Below are 13,824 nucleotides of genomic sequence, written 5' to 3'. Positions count from 1 at the left end.
GGAAAGATCCAGCCACATTGGTGCAAAGGAAATGTCATTCTCTGGGTGTGGAGATAGGACCGCGAGCTCTCACAGCAACATATGACTGGAAGTCAGTTTGAGGCCCTGCATTTGTCTGCCAGGGCCGCCATGAAAAAGCACCCTGGGCCGGGTGGCTTGACAGAAATGTATCTCCTCACAATTATGAAGGCTGGAGGTCGGGGGTGTCACCAAGGTTGATTCTTCTGAGGCCTCTCTCCTTGGCTTGGAGGTGCCCATCGTCTCCCTCTGTCTGCACATCATCTTCCCTGTGCATCCTGATTTATTTTTAGAAGGACGCCTGCCATATTTGATTAGGGCTCACCCTAATGACTTCATTTTAACTTCATTCCCTCTTTTTTCTGTTTTTAAGATTTTATTTATTTTTTAAAAGTTCATTTATTTATTTTTGAGAGAGAGAGAGAGAGTGCATGCACGGGGGGAAGGAGCAGAGAGAGAAGAGAGAGAGAGAATCCCACCAGTGCAGAGCCTGATGCTGGGCTGAAACTCAGGAACCGTGAGGTCATGACCTGAGCGGAAGTCAGATGCTTCACCGACTGAGCCACCCAGGTGCCCCTAAAATTTTATTTTTTGAGTCATCTCTGCACCCAAGGCGGCACTCAAACTCACAAGCCTGGCATCAAGAGTCACATGCTCTTCCAACTGAGCCAGCCGGGTGCCCCAAACTTAATTACATCTCTAAAGACTTCATCTGCTGGGGTGTCTGGGTGGCTCAGTCGGTTAAGGGTCCAACTTTGGCTCAGGTCATGATCTCCCGGTTCGTTTCGAGCCCCAGGTCAGGCTCTGTGCTGACAGCTCAGAGCCTGGAGCCTGCTTCCAATTCTGTGTCTCCCTCTCTCTCTGCCCCTCCCCCGCTCTCACTTTGTCTCTCAAAAATGAACATACGCTAAAAAAAATTTTAAGAAATAAAGACTCCATCTGCATCTACAGTCACATGCTGAGACACTGAAGGTTAAGACCCCAACATAGGAAGGGGGTGGGGCACCACTCAGCGACAACATCGCCCTTTCACTGCTGTTCTGGCCACTCACTTTATCTGGTTCCTTCAGGCTCAGCTCCATGAGTGAGGGCTTCCTTTCTCCTCTCCCAAGGCCTGGGGACCATTCTACACAGTTCACATTTCACATTTATGCTAATAGAAATTGCTTCATATTTCCGTGGGCGTAGTCCCTAAACTTTTTCTCATGCAGAAACTAGAGCATTAATCCCCAACCACTGAACGACCGAGGGCAGACGCAGGGAACAGAAGCACGTATTTACTTGGTAAAACATTTCTAGTTAGAAGAAATTACCTGGAATGCATGGCAGAATCTGCCAGAAGAGAGTTCAAAAGTAATAAATACTCATTTCAGCCCAAAGGTTATACTCTAATAAAGTCTCTTTTTCTCTCTGGTGCCTCCTCGGCCCCTGAGGATCGCTGCACTTGAAGGTACAGGATGTTTGGGGACTGAGCCCATCCCAGGCAGGGACTTTTTGTTCTACATTCCTGGGGTGGCAATTCTGGGGGCTCACACCGGGGAAGTTTAAGCTGTTTAGAAGGGAGCATTAGCACAGGCTCACTAGGAAAATTCTCATGTGCAATTTTGCCTGGCAAAAAGCCAATTAACAGAGCTTGTCACCCTCTGAGCAGCGGCCACTTGACCCTGCCAATCAGCTCATAAAGGCTTCAGTACACAAAGCCTCATCAAGCGCTGTGTGTGTGTGGATTTCTCTCCCTCCTGAGGCTGTGTTTGCATGCAAATGTATCCAGAAAGGGCATAAATGAAATCATCCCCAGAAGGGTGATGTCATCTATCCCCCAGTCTCGGAACTACAGTGCCAGTTCTTAAAAGCCCTTGGCCCTGTTTTCTGACAAGGAAGACAAATTGTAGAAAGTGATTTTAATTTTCACTTCAAGGAGACTAGGGAATTACGTGTTTAAGGAACGTTGTATCACCACACAAAGGTAAAATGTGCCTCTGAGTGGTAGGCATCGGTTCCAGAATGCACACAAACAACTATTGGTGGAATCCTCATGAAAATACTGACCCAACACAGCCCTGTCATCAAGGATCCACCGGAAAAAAAAAGATTTAAGCATGTAGCTTCATACCTTGATTTTCCAGCCCGGTTTTATTTGGTTTCCTAAGAAGCTATGTTAGTGAGACTATTAGAGCTCTTTGAACAAGTGACAGAAACCTAGCTCAGACCTTCGTAACCACGAAAGGGAAATTTTATCTCAGTGATGGAAATCCAAGCTTCCTAAGTGAGGATAAATCCAGGAGGGTGTGTTCAATGATGAGATCAGAACTCTGTCTTGCCCTGACTCTCTTCTTTGCTAGCCTCTGCTTCATCCTCATGTGGGTTTTCTAGACCAGGTGTCAAGAATCTCTCTATATGGTCTTTGTAATCCCAGAGAGAAAAGAGTAATTTTCTCTCATCCAATGTCATATACCAAAGCTAGTGGAGGGACTCAAATTGGTGTACGTTCTTGTGACCAGAAGGCAAGAGAAGACGCAGGGATGGTCCTTTCTAGTCCAGATAGTATGGAATGGACATACAGGACATGTCCCTATTCCTGTATAGAAGATATGTCCCATCCCTGTATAGAAGACACAGGGATGGAACAGTCTAGTCCAGGTAGTGTGCAAGAGGCAGTTCCTGGATAGAAAGATGTCTAGGGCACCTGGATGGCACAGTCAGGTAAGCAACCTGCTATCGGTTTCAACTCAGGTCATGATCTCACCGTTCGTGAGTTCAAGCCCCACGTCGGGCACCACGGCTGGCAGCACGGAGCCTACTTGGGATTCTTTCTCTCTCCCTCTCCTCTGCCCATCACCCCTCCCTCCCTGCCCCTCCCCCACTTGCACTGTCTCTGTCTCTCTCAAAATAAATAAGTAAACTTAAAAAAAGAAAGAAAGAAAGAAAGAAAGAAAGAAAGAAAGAAAGAAAGAAAGAAAGAAAGACTCCTGGCCTGAGACATTCCACCTTTGGCTGCCCAGCACATGTATATCCACGCACATGTGCGCGCGCGCACACACACACACACACACACACACACACACACACTTATATGCACCCAGATGTTCTCTTTTCCCATTTATGATTTCTTTTATGCACGCCTCTCCCCAACATAATACAGCCAACCCATGCATAACTATTCATGTGCTTTTCTCTTCTCCGAAGCAAGCCAAGTGCCTTCTAATTAGGTCAACCATTCCTACTCTGGGGGCTCTGGATAATATGTATTCCTCTCTGTCAAGTCTGGATGTAGCTTTTCACAGGTCAGCAATCTACTGTATATCTACATCGTAAATGTTAGCACGCTTAATGTGTTTAACATGAGAAAAAAAATTGATAACCACCTTAAAAACTCTTCTCTGAAAAGAAGGGGAAAAAATAAGCAGATGTCATCATGAGTCTGTAAAATACATGATATTTTCTTGGTAAATGAGGTGGTCAGGAGAGGGCCGGGTCAGCCACTGGCACTGTACTTGTCTCTGTTCTTTGAAAGGTTCTCCATATTCTGTGGCCTTCCATGGCCACCCTGGAGAGGAGCATATATATAGGCTGGCCTTCTGGAGTGTGCACGGCTTCAGCAGCCCACCTCTTATTGCTGAGGATTTGGGGTCCCAGGGATGGTCTTAAGTGTAGACTTTCTCCTTCCCAACTTTCTCCTTCCCAACACCCTTAGTATCTCAGTAATTTTTCATAGGAACCCTGAGCCAAAGGAAACACTCAACAGTCCATCCAATTAACTAAGAAGCTATGTACAAGCAACTTAATAAATATTTCTGTCTTAGTAACTTAGTAGCCCTTTGAAAAAAGAACACAGTAAATTAGAAAATAATCTGTTAATTTCAGTCTTAAATTACCACCATTACTTGCTAAGGGGACATATGTTCCTTTTGGACACTGTACAGCTTCTCAGACCTCAGAATGAGATTGGACATATTTCTTCAGTTCTTCAATTCTTGTTACACACTGATTTTTTATCATAGCAGCTGCCAAAATATAAGCAGTTGCTTGGATGATATACGACATCATTGAAAAGAATGTAGCATGATCTCATGTTGAAACTGTGGACCACCTGCCAGCTTGATGTCCAACAGATGCTTAATCTGCTGTATTTCTTGAAAATTTTAAATACCCTGTGGTGCCTCTGTGAATTCTTTGCAGTACTCAGGACACCTGGGGGCAGAGTTTGGGAACCATGGTTTTAACAATTTAGCAATAACAGGTTTATGTTTGCCCTTGTGATAGAAGTCCCTTGAAAACTGAGTAGGAGACCAAAGCCACAAACCTGTTGAGTCAGGGTCTTGGAATCTGAACCTTTTCATTGCATTTTCTGGCCTTTTTATACCAAGAGCCTCCTGAGTGTTGGGCTGTGTCACACCAGTATGGTGAAAGTGCATGCCCATGGTCCCTGGCAAATGGGCAGTCCCAAGGCATCCAGAGCCCCCGGCCGGTGGCCTCTGGAGGGAGGAGCACTGTCTTCTGTTCAGACCAGTTCACCTTACAAACACTATCTTTACGTAGATATGGATGTTACAAATATTCATTCTCAGTACCTGTTACGTCCAAATTCTACAAATGATCCGGGTTCTGAAGTACAAAGAAGAACAATTCGGCCAGCTCCAAATCAAGCATCCAACAGGTCAGGGGGCACCAGCTTCTCCAGTACAGGAACTCCTACAGCCTCCCATTCTGTCTCACCCATGCCAATTTTTCTCTCACATCTTCCATTCCTGGTTCCAGTTTTTTACTTGTCTGGACTCTGTTGGTTTCACGCCACAGAAACCCAGTTAAAATGAGCTTAAACAAGAAGTAAGTTATCTCATTTAACGGGGAAATCCAGTCTCTATAAGCCAGTCACAGTCAAGTTGAGAGAGTAAAATTGTAAAAGGTCAAGGTAGCTGCTGACAACTCAGTTTGGGGATTCAAAGAAGGTGATCAGGACTCTGTGTGCCTTTTTTAAAGAAATATGTATTTATTTTGAGAGAGAGAGAGAGAGAGCACGAGCTGGGAATGGGCAGAGAGAGAGGGAGACAGAGAATCCCAAGCAGGCTCTGCGCTGACAGCAAGGAGCCCAACACAGGGCTCAAACTCACGAACCATGAGATCACGACCTGAGCAGAAGCCGAGAGTCTGACGCTTAACTGACTGAGCACCCCAGGCACCCCAGGACTCTGTGTGTCTTGGTATTTTGGCTCATTGGTTCCTGCTTGTGTTGCTTATCAGACAGGCTCTTTCCATAGGATAGCAGGATGATTATGTCAGCCTTAGACCTTCATCATCCTAAGGGTTTAAGAGCCCAGATTAAAGGGAGCATCCTTCATGAGAGCTCTGCCCAGAACTCATAGGGAGGATTCTGATTGGCTGGAGCAGTGGGAGGGACAGAATTATCCCATCAGAATCCAGGGACAGAGGACAGGTTTTTTTGTGGGTGGCAGTACTCTAAATAAAGTGACAGTGAACAGACTGCCCTATACCCCCTAGAGGGGGGGAACTGGAGGTTTGTTCTGAGTAGCTGCTTAATCTGGCAGTGGGGAAACCTTTCTTATTAAGTTCAGGATCTTCTCAGAGAGTTGTAAGCATCAGGGACTGGCAAACTTTTCCTGTAAAGGGTGGGACAGTCAATATTTTAGGTTCGTGGAACATGTGATCTCTGTCACAGTTACTCAACTCCACTGTTGTATCAACAAAGTAACCACACACAATATGAATTCAAGTGAGCATAGCGGAAACTCTGTTTACAAACACAGCTGGTAAGTTAGATTTGCTCCCTGGGCAGTAGTTTGTTGACCCCTGCTCTGGATAAGTGACCTTGGAAAGTTGGGTGTATGGTCAGACCATTGCAGAGAGTTCAAACAGGACAAGTTTAGGGGAGTACACAAAGGAGGAAAAAGAAAGTACAGTGACACTACATGGATATGTAGAGTTCACAGAAAGAGACCAAGGAGCTATCCTGGACCATATATTGTAAGTAAGTCCTTAATACATAATTGTAACTAAAGATAAAGGCAGGGTCCAAAATACATGTATAACTGGAAAGAACACAAGGAAGCAAGTTTTTGTAGGCAGGATTCAGGCCCTCTGGGAATATTACCAGTGGACCTTCACAATGAAAATTGAGTCATACCAAGAGTAACTATCGGGGTGCCTGCGTGGCTCTGTCTGTGAGTAAGTGTCCGATTTTTTATCTCAGCTTAGGTCTTGATGTCAGGGTTGTAGCTTGAAGCCCCATGTTGGGCTCTGTGCTGAGCATGAAGCCTACTTAAAAAAAAAAAAAAAAAAAAAAGAATATGCTGAACTTGGGTGGCTCAGTCGGCTAAGCGTCCGACTCTTTGTTTCAGCTCAAGTGATGATCTCATGGCTTTTTGGGTTCGAGATCCACATTGGGCTCTGTGCTGGCAGCGTGGAGCCTGCTTGGGATTTCTCTCTCTCTCTCTCTCTCTCTCTCTCTCTCTCTCTGTCCCTCCCCCACTCTCTCACTCTTTATCTCTCTCAAAATAAATAAATAAAATATTTAAAAAGGAATACCTATGAAGAGTCATGAACTCCTTAAGGTGAGGATCCAAGTGTAATTTTTTACCTTGTGACCCCAAGAGTGTTTCTGGTGTGGGGATACAGAAGAATATAATAAATATTTGTTTATGCATGTCAGAAACAGGTAAGTTTAAAAATAAAAATTCTATTATTTAGAAAGTGCTTAAAAATATGAGAAAACTGGGGCTTACACACTGCTGATGGAAATGTAATTTGGTATGCATTTCTTAGAGGGACTTTTAGTCATGTAACAAAAGCCTTAAAATATTCATACTTTTTTCCTATTATATTTTTATGTCAAGATATTATGTTTAAGAAATGAGTACAACTTTTTAGAAATGTAATGTGAAGATGAGCATCACATTGCTATTTATAACAAAGAAAAAATAAAAACAGTTGAAATGTCCTATTATAAAGGTTTGGCTAAAAGATTATGGTTCACTCATAGAATGGTATAAATTCTATGTAGCAACTTAAAATTATTGTGTAAATTAATACTGAGACACTTACTGAAGATATTCATGGCTCAAACAAGGATAAGTGGGAAAAACAAGTTATAGGAATGTATGTTATGTATATACATACATATATGTAAAATGTATGTAAAATTCATATGTACTACCTTCTGCTTCTGGCAATGGCTGAATTCTGGCCTAGGGTATTTCAGAACAATGCCACCAAGTATAACTAGAAAAACTAGATAAATTAATTAATAGATACATCAATAAAATTTTTAAAAACCCACGTGTTTGACGTTACCAGAGAGTTAGCCCGGCAATTTGTGGAGCTAAGATCTAGAAGAGAGGGAAGAGGTGGGCCTGGTATGTGGGGCTGCTTTCCTCCTTGAGGCGACTGCTAATTTGAAAGAGACAACTGAGTGGCAAAAGAGTAAAAGAGAGGTTTTGCACTTTGACAGCGCTAAGCAGGCAAAGTTGTGATTTCAGGACTCTCTAAGGAAGAGAAGTTTTGGCAAACAACCCAGACTTTTGGTTGGGACCACAAAGCACTAGATCCTAAAAATGAAGGTGAATCTCACAAGAAATAAATCTACCTTCAAATCAGCCCAATAAGTTAGACTAAGATGACCTGTCTGTCCTAGCCTTATGCTATACCACAAATAAACCTTAATCCTTTCTGGAAGAAGATACCATCATCTCGAGTCTCAATCCATCTCTACATTTTTTCATAAACAATGTATGACACGCTATAAAAAAATAACCAGGCATACAAGAAGGCAAGATAGGACAGAAGACCAAGAGAAAAAATATATAATAGAAACATATTCATAGGAGGTATCTAGGTGATCAGAAGAAACAGTAAAATAAATATGATGAATATATTTAAGAAATTAAATGATGAGATGGAGACTTTTCTAGAAAAAATGGAAACTATAAAAAATAATCAAGTGAAAATCCTAGAAATAAAAAATATAATTGAAATTCTTAAAAATTTGATGAGTTTATGGGGCACCTGGGTGGCTCAGTCAGTTGAGCGTCAGACTTTGGGTCAGGTCATGATCTCACAGTTTGTGGGTTCGAGCCCCACATTGGGCTCTGGGCTGACAGCTCGGAGCCTGGAGCCTGCTTTGGATTCTGTGTCTCTGTCTGTCTCTGCCCCTTCCCTACTCATGCTCTGTCTCTCTGTCTCTCAAAAAAAAAATTTTTTTTTAAAATTTTAAAATTTTTGATGAGTTTAAGAGCTGATCAAATACAACTGAAGATTTATTTATTTTTAAATGTTTATTTATTTTTGAGAGAGAGAGAGAGAGAGCCCAAGTGGGGGGAGGGACAGAAAGAGAGAGGGAGACACAGAATCCAAATCCGGCTCCAGGTCCTGAGCTGTCAGCACAGAGCCCGAAGCGGGACTCAAACCCACAAACTGTAAGATCATGACCTGAACTGAAGTCAGACACTTAACTGACCAAGCCACCTAGGTCCCCTGAAGATAGATTTAATAAAGGGAAGTAATGTGTGTGTACATGTGTGTGTACACACTGAAGCTCAGAACATAAAGTTCAGTAAAAGAAGGCAAATAGAGTACTGCACATATGGAGTACTATATGGTTCCACTTACATGAAGTTTAAAAACAGATGAAACTAATCTACAGTGTTAGACATCCAGAGTAGTTAAATCTGAGAAGATAAAAGGAATAATGATTAGTTGTGGGAATGAGGGGGCTATTTCTTGACCTGAGTTGCTATACTGGTGGTTACACTTTGAATTATTCATCAAGCTATTTTTGATTTGTGTACTTCTTTCTATGTATATGTCAATAAAATATTAACATATGTATATACACACATGTAAATATAAAAGGCTATTTATATAGGTTATCTTTGAGCATTATGGATAATTTTTTTCTTTGTGTTTTCTGCAACAATTATGGATTCCTTATGAAAAAGGAAACAAGAGGCACCTGGGTGGCTTAAGTCGGTTAAGCATCTGACTTCAGCTCATGGTCATGGTCACAGTTCCTGGGTTTGAGCCCCGTGTGGGGCTCTGTACTGACAGCTCAGAGTCTGGAGCCTGCTTCAGATTCTGTGTCTCCCTCTCTCTCTCTGTCCTTCCCCTGCTCTAACTCTGTCTCTGTCTCTCTCAAAAATAAACATAAAAAAAAATTTTTTTAAGGAAATAAAAAGGAGAAAAAAATATACTGACCTATTGTTTTTATTTATTTAATTATTATTTTTTTTTAGAGAAAGAGAGAGCACACACAAGCAAGGGAGAGGGGCAGAGGGAGAGAGAGAATTTCAAGCAGAGCTAGAGAGAGAAAGAGAGAGAGAGAATTTCAGTCACCCCCAGTTGTTTTTGTTTAAAAACTGAGGTATAATTAAGATATAACTGACAAGTTTTATTTATTAAAATTCTTCTAATCCCAGAATAAAAGTAAATGAGATTTAGATTTGGCTTAAGAAAGAATCTCCCGGAACTAAAAGTTGTTAAACAGAGAAAACGATGGATTCTTCTTCCCTGGTAGCCTTTCAAAATAGTGTAACTGTTAAGTGAGGTCTTCCCTGAAGGCATGGCTATAGGTTAGAATACTGTTTAAGATTCATTTTGGGGGCATCTGGGTGGCTCAGTCGATTAAGTGTCCGATTCTTGATTTTGTCTCAGGTCATGATCTCACGTTTTGTTACATCGAGCCCCGTGTCAGGCTCTGTGCTATCACACAGAGGGATTCTCTCTCTCCCTCTCTCTGCCCCTCCCCCTCTCACTTGTGCGGGTTTGTGCTTTCTCCCTCTTTCTCAAAATAAATAAATAAATAAATAAACACTTTTTTAAAAAAGATTCATTTTGGGCCTATGATCCTATAGCTTTCAATATGAGGGAGGTATATTTAAGGAACTTCATTTATAGTGAGTTTACCTTCCACGTGATGAGCCGGTGGCAGGAAATAACATACAATCATGTCGTTAGGAACTCACGGTCCACGGAGGTCATATAATTATAGATGAAATGTGAATTCCATTCACTCATTCATTAACAGTTACGAACTGCGTATGTCTGAGTCAGATTCAAGGGACTGAGATATTGCAGTAAACATGACAAAATCTATGCTCTTGTGGAGTTTATATTCTAGTAAACCAGCAAATATATAACATATCAAGTAGTAATAAGAGCACTGAAGAAAAAGCAGAATAAGAATGATCGTGGATGGGTGCCTGGGTGGCTCAGTCGGTTAAGTGTCCAACTTCAGCTCAGGCCAATGATCTCTCGGTTTGTGAGTTCGAGCCCCGCGTCAGGCTCTGGGCTGACAGCTCAGAGCCTGGAGCCTGCTTTGGATTGTGTGTCTCCCCCTCTCTTTGCCCCTCCCCCACTCATCTCTGTCTCTCTCTGTCTCTTGATAATAAACGTTAAAAAAAGAAAGAAAGAAAAGAATGATCGTGGAGATGGTTGTACAGAGTGAGCAATTTTAAAGATTTTTTTAAGTAGGAGCGCCTGGGTGGCACAGTCGGTTGAGTGTCCGACTTCAGTTCAGGTCATGATCTTACGACTCGTCTCATGGGTTCGAGCCCCACATTGGGCTCTGTGCTGACAGCTCAGAACCTGAAGCCTGCTTTGGATTCTGTGTCTCAGTCTCTCTCTGCCCTTCCCCTGCTCATACTCTCTCTCTCTCTCTCACTCTCTCTCTCTCAAAAATAAATAAACATTAAAAAAAATTTTAAAGATTTTTTTAAAGTAGTCTCCACACCCAACGTGGGGCTCCAACTTACAACCCCGAGATCAAGAGTCACACATTCTACTGACTGAGCCCGCCAGGTGCCGGTGGGGCTAGCGCAGTCTGAGTAGGCAGGAGAGAATTGTGAGGGATGAAGTAGCTTGAACAGATCATGTAGGGACTTATGGTCTATGATGAGGACTTTTGACTTTATCTTTCTGAAATGGGAAGCTTTGAAGAATTTCAACAGAGGCATGGTGTGATCTGACAAATTTGAAATGTGTTACTCTGGCTGCCAAGAAGAGAATTGAGAGTGAAAAGGCAGCAGTAGAAAGAGACCACGAGAAGTCCCTTGTTCTTCTCCAGGCAAGACAGGGCGGTGGTTTGGACCACAAAGGTATTACAGGACCTAGGGAAAGGGGAGGTGATTCTGAATGTATTTTGAAGGCAAAGACTATAGGATCTGTTGAAGGAATAGATGTAGAATGTAAGAAAAATAGAGAAATCAAGAATAACTCCAACTGGCGCTCCTGGGTGGCTCAGTCGGCTAAGCGTCTGACTCTTGATTTCGGCTCAGGTCATGATCTCACGGTTGTGGGTTCGAGCCCCGTGTCTGACAGTACCGAGTCTGCTTGGGCTTCTCTCTCCCCTCTCGTGGCCCCTCCCCCACTTGTATGCACGTGCATGCGTGCGCTCTCTCTCAAAAGAAATAAATAAACTTGAAAAAAAAAAAAAAAGAATAACTCCAAAGATTTTAGCCTGAGAAACTAAGAGATATAAGAGGCAACATTCATTGAAATGGTAAAAGTCTTGAGAAATACAGTTGGGGAGGGGAATAGGACCATATTAGCTGAATCAACTCACCGTTTGTTTCTTACACAGGAGGAAGCAGCTAAAAAGACTGTGTTAGGCAGGTACTCCTTCAGAATGGATGAAAAGAACCATTCTCACATTTTGATAGTGATTTTGCAAATTATACATACCACAGAGTTCATAATGCTAATACTTTCACAAACTATTTGTTATTCATTTTGCTCAAATTGCTTTCTTTCAGATGCTGCATTTTAACAGGGTCATAATTAATGGCAAACCATAATATCCACACCTGGGAACCATTTTAACTCATATACATCTCTTTTTTTATTTTATTAATTTTATTTTTTTTAATTTACAACCAAATTAGTTAGCATATAACTAATATATATCTTTTACCACGAACCTTAAGTATCACCCTTTCTGAAAAGCTTTCCCTTGACTCATTAGTTAGGGTTAGATACTCTTCCCATAGATTTCTAAAGAACCCCAAAGATCATTTTATCATGTTTCTTACCAAATACCTTGTATTGTCATCATCTATTTCTCTCCCTGACCAAGTGGACAGATTGAATTATTTTTGAATACTCAATAGCTGACTCAAGTCTCGGCACTTAATAAAAAATGCGGCAAAGGAAGGAAGAAGGGCAGGGAGGAGAGGAAAGCAAGAGGGGTTTAGAATGTATTTTCTCTCCATTACGTAGAGATTATTTCATTGCACTAGGTTCACTTTACCTTAGTTTCCCACCAATCCACTGGGCCACGTGAGATGTAGGTGTAGTCTAGCAATGTAGTGTCGTATGATTAAATGGAAAATTACAACACGATGACTTATGGAAGCATCTTAACATCTTCCCTCTGTTGCAATTGTACAAACACTGAAATTATAGACCAGAACGGTCCAATAAAGCTTTCTGCAGTGATGGAAATGTTCTATATCCATGCTGTCCAGTAGACTACTTAGATGCATATGGCCTTTGAACACTTGAAATGTGGCAGGTGTGACTGAGGAACTGAATTTTTTATTTAATTTAATGAATTTAACTTAAAGTTTATTTTTATTTTTATTTTGAGAACAAGCAGAAGAGGAGCAGAGAGAGAGGGAGACGGAATCCTAAGCAGGCTCTGTGCTATCAGCACAGAACCTCATGTGGGGCTCGAGCTCATGAACTGCGAGATCGTGACCTGAGCCAAAGTCAAGAGTCAGATACTTCACCAACTGAGCCACCCAGGCGCCCCTAAACTTAAATTTAAGTAACCACACGTGGGGAGTGGCTACTGTTTGGATCATACAGTCATAGAGTCTACTGGGAGTCATATTTTCTAATTTCCTTACTTCACAGATGAAGAAACTCAGTCTTAAAAGAAGCAACATTGTTTGCCCAACTTCCTAATTCCTTGTACTGAAACATGTTTCTGATTTTGTCACTACTCATTCCTAATGTGACCTTTATGTTGAAATCTATTTCTTCCGTAGAAACTTTTAATTTCCAGATCACAGACCAAATGCAATCCTTACAGACCAGTAACAGTAATAAACCACTTTAAGCAGGGCGGGGGGGGACCTTATGTGCCACTATATTTAGAAAAATGTGATTTTCTCAATAAAAAATGATGATGATGATGATAAATTATATACTGTGGCTCATCCGATGATTACTTTCCTTAAGTAGTATCATTTGTTGAAACTCAGAACTAGCTACACAGAACACTATTCCAGCGGTAAACTGAACAACTGAACAAAGAACCTGATTTCTGAGACTCTGCATTCTCATCTAGATAATGATGAAGTGGGGACACATAAAATGACTGAAAAATAAATGATCATATAAAATAAGTATCACAGCTACTTCCAAAAGTACCTTCATATTCAGTACAGATATCATGGGGGTGGGGAATGTAGGTGAGGGTGGTCTTGAAGGAGGGGTGGAGGGCTGTGGGGAGGCTGAGGAGAGGCTGGGAATTGTCTCTCTTCTCCTGTGATAATGAGTACAATTCTTGTAAACCTACCGGGTGCCAGGCCCTATAGCCTATAGAACACTCTTTTCGCTAGCTTAAACCAAACTCTGTTTCTCTTTGGACTTTCCTTACACATTCACTCAGCAAATGGCCGACCCCAGATGGACCAAAGGTTCACCTTCACTCTCCTGTACCTTGGAGGCGGAGCACCTGCAGCAAATTGCAGACTGGGTGTGAAATCGCCCGCCGCATACAGACCCCCAGCGCTCGCTGGGAACCACCTGTTCTACTCTGGATGGTCATCCTTCCTGCTCCCCTCACAGCCC

The sequence above is a fragment of the Neofelis nebulosa genome, chromosome 1, assembly GCF_028018385.1.
Source record: "Neofelis nebulosa isolate mNeoNeb1 chromosome 1, mNeoNeb1.pri, whole genome shotgun sequence".
NCBI classification, from domain to species: domain Eukaryota; kingdom Metazoa; phylum Chordata; class Mammalia; order Carnivora; family Felidae; genus Neofelis; species Neofelis nebulosa.
This window is presented reverse-complemented; position numbering follows the sequence as displayed.